Genomic DNA, 6,301 nt, shown 5'->3' on the forward strand with positions numbered 1-6,301 from the left:
TATAAATATTATAGTAGTTATAAACCGACTGTCCAAAATGAGACACTTAATCGCCTGCCCCGATATATTAATACCTACTATTGCCTAACTATTCCTAGATTACGTATAGAAACTCTACAGACTCCCTAAAATAATTATCTCCAATAAAGGCAGCTAGTTTGTCTCTATATTTTAGAAAGAACTAACTACCTAACTCTATATTAAAGCACTATTATTTATAGTATACTACTTAAAAACAAATGGCTAAACGGAATGTGTAAATACTCTAATGGAATAGTATATTCGGATATATACGTTATACTTATAAAATAACTAAATTAACTGGCTTGCATTTGCCAAGTTTACTATAAATAATGGTCAACGATAATCATACACCCCCTAAATGATACGCGTACACCCCCCAATTGATACACATACACCCCCCAATTGATACGCGTACACCCCCTAATTGATACATATACACCCCCTAATTAATACGCATACACCCCCTACCCAAACAAGCTTAGATCCTCCCACTTCAAGTTAGAACATCACGTGCGTTTAACTTATTTGCGCTTAAATTGCGAAAACCAAAGTGCGCCATATAAGTTTTATAACTGCAATATTACGATTAAGTCTTGATTTTAGTTATAGTATAAGTAGTAGAGTCTAAATTTGGATCGCGACTAAGTCGATTAATTAGATTGCGTAGTGCTTTATAAGGCGTCGCGCAAACTGATTTAGGTGCTGCTTCGCGCCCACGCACCTACGCACCCACGCGCGCCCGGTGGGACTCAAATTAACACTTCTGCTTCGCATCTAAGGGCCTGCAATTGTAGAGCGTCGCGGCAGTCGGCCAATTAACCCTATAACCGGCTCTACAATTGCAAATCGCGTCGACAGATCTATTCGTAGAGAGCCCTCAGCATTTGAGCGAAATACTAGCTATACTATACTTTGATTTTCGTGATGCAGGCGCAAACAAGTCAAACGCACGTGATATTCTAACTTAATGAGGAAGCATCTAACTTAATGGGGAGGCGTCCAAACTAAATAAGGTAGGGGGTGTATGCGCATTAATTGGGGGGTGTATATGTATCAATTAGGGGGTGTACGCGTATCAATTGGGGGGTGTACGTGTATTAATTGGGGGGTGTATGCGTATCAATCGGGGGGGGTGTATGTATATCAATTGGGGGGTGTACGCGTATCATTTAGGGGGTGTATGATTATCGTTGACCTAAATAATTCCGTCTTAAAAACTATAAAGGTCTCCCTATTTCTAGCTAACTACGGCTAGTATCTATAAATGGGTTTTACACCCTTTAGTAATATTCCTTGCCCCATATACTATGCCCTATAAGTTATAAAAGTAAATAAATTTATAAAGAAGATAGAGGAACTATAATAGTTCTTTACTAATAAAATAATATAGGCTTAATCTATTTATAAAGCCGCAGCAAATAAGAAATAAACCCTAGTACTAGCTTACTAAATTAGTAACTTTGTCTAGCTAGATATAAAAAACCTAAATATAAAACAACCTATTAAGAAGCTTAATTAGAAGAACGTTAGCCCTTATAAGGTCGGGAAGGTTATCTCCTCCTATACCTACTAACTAAAGCTCCCTAATACGGTTAAAATCCACTCTATATTCCACATGTTAGTCCTTTACCCTACTACTTTCGTATTAAACGCCCTACCCAAATAGATATAAGACCCTCCCCTACTAGTTAAAGTAGATAGTAAGAACGAGTACTTTATTAAAAGAATTAATAATATTAAGTATAATAAACGGAAACGCTAATATATATATCTTACGAAATAGAGAGGTTTTATTAAGCCCTTATAGGAACCTATTAACTCTATAGGACTTATATAAGCTATAGAAGACTTTTATAAACTCCACCTAGAACTACTATAGCCCTATCTCGCAGAAGCTTAAGTTTAAAGGGGGGGTACTATTATAGGACACCCTTGTAACACCTTATATATATTTACCTATTTCTACTAACTTAGTAACTAAAGACTAACCATAAGATAGCAATCTAATGGTAACCTACTACATTCTGCTATATTCCACTAAGTTCTACTAAGTTTTACTAAATCCTACTAAGTTCTGCCAGGACTACTACAGTTAAAACTAGTTAGTACGATACGGTTTGTACAGCCGAGCGTATCGTTATACCAATGGTATTGTTATATAAAAAGTCACGTGTTGGGTTAATAAGCAATAAAAGGGGGGTCTCTATACTTAAAAAGGCTTAAGGCGTCCACCTTACCGGCTAAATTAGGCTCCCTCCCATACAAAATCTCTACTGGTTATACCGATTCCGGTGTAAAGAACTTAACGATATCGTAAAAAGTCAGATTATTGTAAAATACACCCAAAAAATTTTAATCAAGCCTTGTAGATCGTAATATAGAGTATATCGTTGTAACTAGGTATCGCATTAAAGAGTTCTAACCGCACCTAAATCCTATTTTACTCTATATACGTATTAACTAAGCAACTAAGTTCACAATATATACCCTTTCTTCCCGTTTTCCTACCTTCTCTCCTTATATAAAGTTTTAACTTTCTTATATAGTATATATATATAGCTTAATAATATTTACCTTACTATATATTATCGCCGCTTATACTTACTTCGTGACAATTAGTAAAGGTATATTTATTTAAATACTAAAGCTCTATACTATATTAGGCGGCTAATAACGTTATATATTACTAGCTGCTAAATAGATATTAAGGCTTTAATAACGACTTTTTAGAATAGCTAATAGAGCGTTATTAAACTATATAGTATATAATATAAGATAAAAAATTTATTAATAAAAATATATAAATATATAAAAAGGCTAACGTGTTTTACTACTAAGCGAGCAGCACTACCGAGCGAGTAACGTCAAAACTTACCAAAAATTAGAAAAATCGAACTTTAATATCTCAACAACCACTTAATAATAAATTCTAATAATTTGGATTTAGACTTTTATATACACTCTATAGCTTCTATTAAAGTTGCATTATAAATAGGTTAGTATTTTTTAAGATATAGTAATTTGGCCTTATTTAGGGGCCAAAATAAGGCTAAATTACTATATCTTAAAAAATACTAACCTATTTATAATGCAACTTTAATAGAAGCTATAGAGTGTATATAAAAGTCTAAATCCAAATTATTAGAATTTATTATTAAGTGGTTGTTGAGATATTAAAGTTCAATTTTTCTAATTTTTGGTGAGTTTGGACGTTGCTCGCTTGGTAGTAGTGCTCGCTTAGTGGTAAAACACGTTATATAAAGTATAATTTTGTAAAATTTATTTTATAGAAAGCTTAAGTTATTACTTAATAAGCCATATTAAGTTTTTTTATATAAATAGCTATTATAGCTATTAAGATATAAGCGTTTAAAAAAGATATATTTTAATTTTTTTGGTAGGGCTTAGGCGGTATACACGAGGTAGGACCGTGTATAAGGCGGCACTGACTTCTAACAGAAGAGCGCCGTGGACTGCGTCTAATACTTATAGATATAAATTTACTAAAGATTCCTTTAAGTCTAAAATGTTCCACTGGCGCAAGTAAGAGATTTTACCTCGTTAATATATAACTAATTAACTTTATAATAGTGGTAGCGCGCCAGACTTCTATTTATACATCATTTAATCTGGAGGCTGTGGGTTCGATCCCCACGTGGAATGTTTTTTTTTTCGTAGGGTTTTCGTGATATATATATTTTAGCCCCTAAAATAACCACAATATGGAGGACCGCTTATCCGCACCGTCCGCTAAGCTGATTTAGGACGGTAATCGTTTTCTTAGTCTGAGGCCCTTTGGCGAGATTTATAGAAAACCTAAACACCATTTACAGTGGTGTTCACGACCAGCTTCACCCCCCCTTAGCGAGCGCTGCGAGATTTCAAATTCGCTACGCGCATCCAACCTCGCTTGATTGCCACTAGCTGTACGTAGTACCTGTAGCGAACGGCTGTGGCCACACGCAAGGACCTTTTTGGTTGCCCTTAAAGACGTACGCTTCCTCTTCTCCCCCTTCTCCCCCATAACTACGCCTCCCTTATGGCCGCCAAAACGCGAATAACAACGCTGTCTCTGCAGAGAGGTCGATGAAATTTGGCAATATTATACGGGTGGAAACCTTCATGATATCTGATGAAGATCACGACACTGCGGGATCGCGGACGTTCTTGCAGCCAAGCATACGGCTTCGCTACAATTACTATGTACAGCTGGCGGCAATCAAGCGAGATTGGATGCGCGTAGCGAATTTGAAATCTCGCAGCGCTCGCTAAAGGGGGGGGGTGAATCTGGTCGTGAACATCGCTGGATATAAGAAGACCTTATTAACTTTAACAAAATTGATCTACCCTCCTATAACACTTATCAACATAAAAATTACACCAAATTATAGAGAAAAGCCTACTCTATAAGTTATGCGATCTTTAGCCCCTTATACGCGCGCGACGTTAGGAGGAATTCGTCGCCGTAGAGGCCCTAATTCTACCTCTGCACCGCTAAGCCGCGCAGTAAACACCAATGCTAAACGCTTACGCCTACGTTGCCAGCCCCCTTTGTAACCAGTAGGTATTCCATCTAGTATATACCTATTTAATTTATTTACTTTGTAGCCCTTTGTAGGTTATAGTGTAGGCCCTAATAGAGTTGCAAGCTCTGCGTCTACGTAGAGCCGTAGAGCTTTGCGAGAGCTCTGCGGAACGAAGCTCAGGGGGAGACCTGCACAGAGCTCTGCACGGAGCTCTACCAAAGCTCTGCAAAAGCTCTGCACGAAGCTCCGCACGAAGCTCCGTAAAAGTTCTGCTCGAAGCTCTGCTCGAAGCTCTGCTCGAAGCTCTGCTTGAAGCTCTGCTCAAAGCTCTACTCAAAGCCCTATATAGAGCTCTAAAGCTCTACTAACACGCAGCACTAATATACTAGGAATGTTCTATAATCGCCCGTACGAACTCCCGTACGAACGCCCATACAATCAATTGATCAATTGCCCATACAATCGTCTCTACAAACATCTCTGCAATTGATCGCCCGTACGAACGTCTGCACGTCTGCACGTCTGCACGTCTGCACGTCTGCACGTCTGCACGTCTGCACGTCTGCACGTCTGCACATCTACACGTCTGCAAGCCTGCACGTGGCTCTGCACGAAGCTCTGCATTAAGCTCCGCACGAAGCTCCGCACGAAGCTCTGCACGAAGCTCTGCACGAAGCTCTACACGCGGCTTTGCACGAAGCTCTAGTAAGGCTCTGCATGAGGCTCTGTCCAAAGCTTACCCCCTGGTAGTAGCAGAGGCACTCCGGGCCAAGGGAGGATATTTTCAAGGAAGGACCCAACTACAGCACCTTCTAGGTGTTGCAATAGCTTTAAGTAGTAGATATCTATATATCTGTATAGTTTTGTCTATATTAGTAGACTATTTAATAAGATATAATATATGCTTACGCTTTTAACAATACGTTTTTTAACTTTAACGAAATTAATATGAGGACTAAGCTATAGCCGTATTATAAAATCTTTATCTCAGTCCTAGACGATTAACCAATTATAAGCTGCTTACATAACAGATTAATTATCTTATATTATTATCGTCTGGTATTATCTTGGTCCTAGATAATCAACCAATTATAAGCTGCTTACATAACAGATTAATCATCTTATATTGTTGTCGTCTGGTATTGTCTCGTTCCCAGACCTTCTTGCCAAGGCTTACCTTGCCAAGCCGCTAGCCGCTTTTGGCAAGACCTTCGTTAGAAGATCTAGTACACGGTTTGGATTTTTATTAGTCCCGCGTGGGGTATTTAGGCCTATATATACCTACTTTAAGCCAAATTGTCTTAACTTTTATAGCTCCCTAAGCTATTCCTAATAGCTAGAATTACCAAATTAAACCTAGTGAAGAAGACTATGTTGCCCAATTTGCCCAATTCCAATTTATTATCTTATTGTCGCGCCTAACGCCACTAAGTTATAGCAGCCGCACCTTTTCTATAACCTCTTCCTACTGTAGCCAGAGTACCTAAACCGACGAGCTAGCTTTAAATAATAACTAAGGACTACTAGTAGGTATAGATTTGCTTTATAGAATGGGGTAAGCTTTAGGTAGAGCCTTGCGTAGAGCTTTAAAGTAGAGGCTTACGTAGAGCCCTACGCAGAGCTCCGCGTAGAGCTTTGTGTAGAGCTTCTACAGAGCTTCGTATAGAGCTTCGTGTAGAGCTTCGTGCAGAGCTTCGTGCAGAGCTTTATGTAGAGCTTCGTGTAGAGCTTTATACAGAGCTTTATGCAAA

At 38.4% G+C, this 6,301-nt stretch overlaps 1 pseudogene across 1 annotated transcript; it reads left to right on the forward strand.

Annotated features, from left to right (window-relative positions):
- Positions 1 to 3,600: 3,600 nt before the first annotated feature.
- K441DRAFT_t5 lies at positions 3,601 to 3,687 on the forward strand (annotated as a pseudogene). Its single transcript has one exon. The product of its transcript is annotated as a tRNA-OTHER (tRNA).
- Positions 3,688 to 6,301: the final 2,614 nt, after the last annotated feature.

This window comes from Cenococcum geophilum (genome assembly GCF_001692895.1).
Source record: "Cenococcum geophilum 1.58 unplaced genomic scaffold K441scaffold_5, whole genome shotgun sequence".
Taxonomy (NCBI): Eukaryota; Fungi; Ascomycota; class Dothideomycetes; order Gloniales; family Gloniaceae; genus Cenococcum; species Cenococcum geophilum.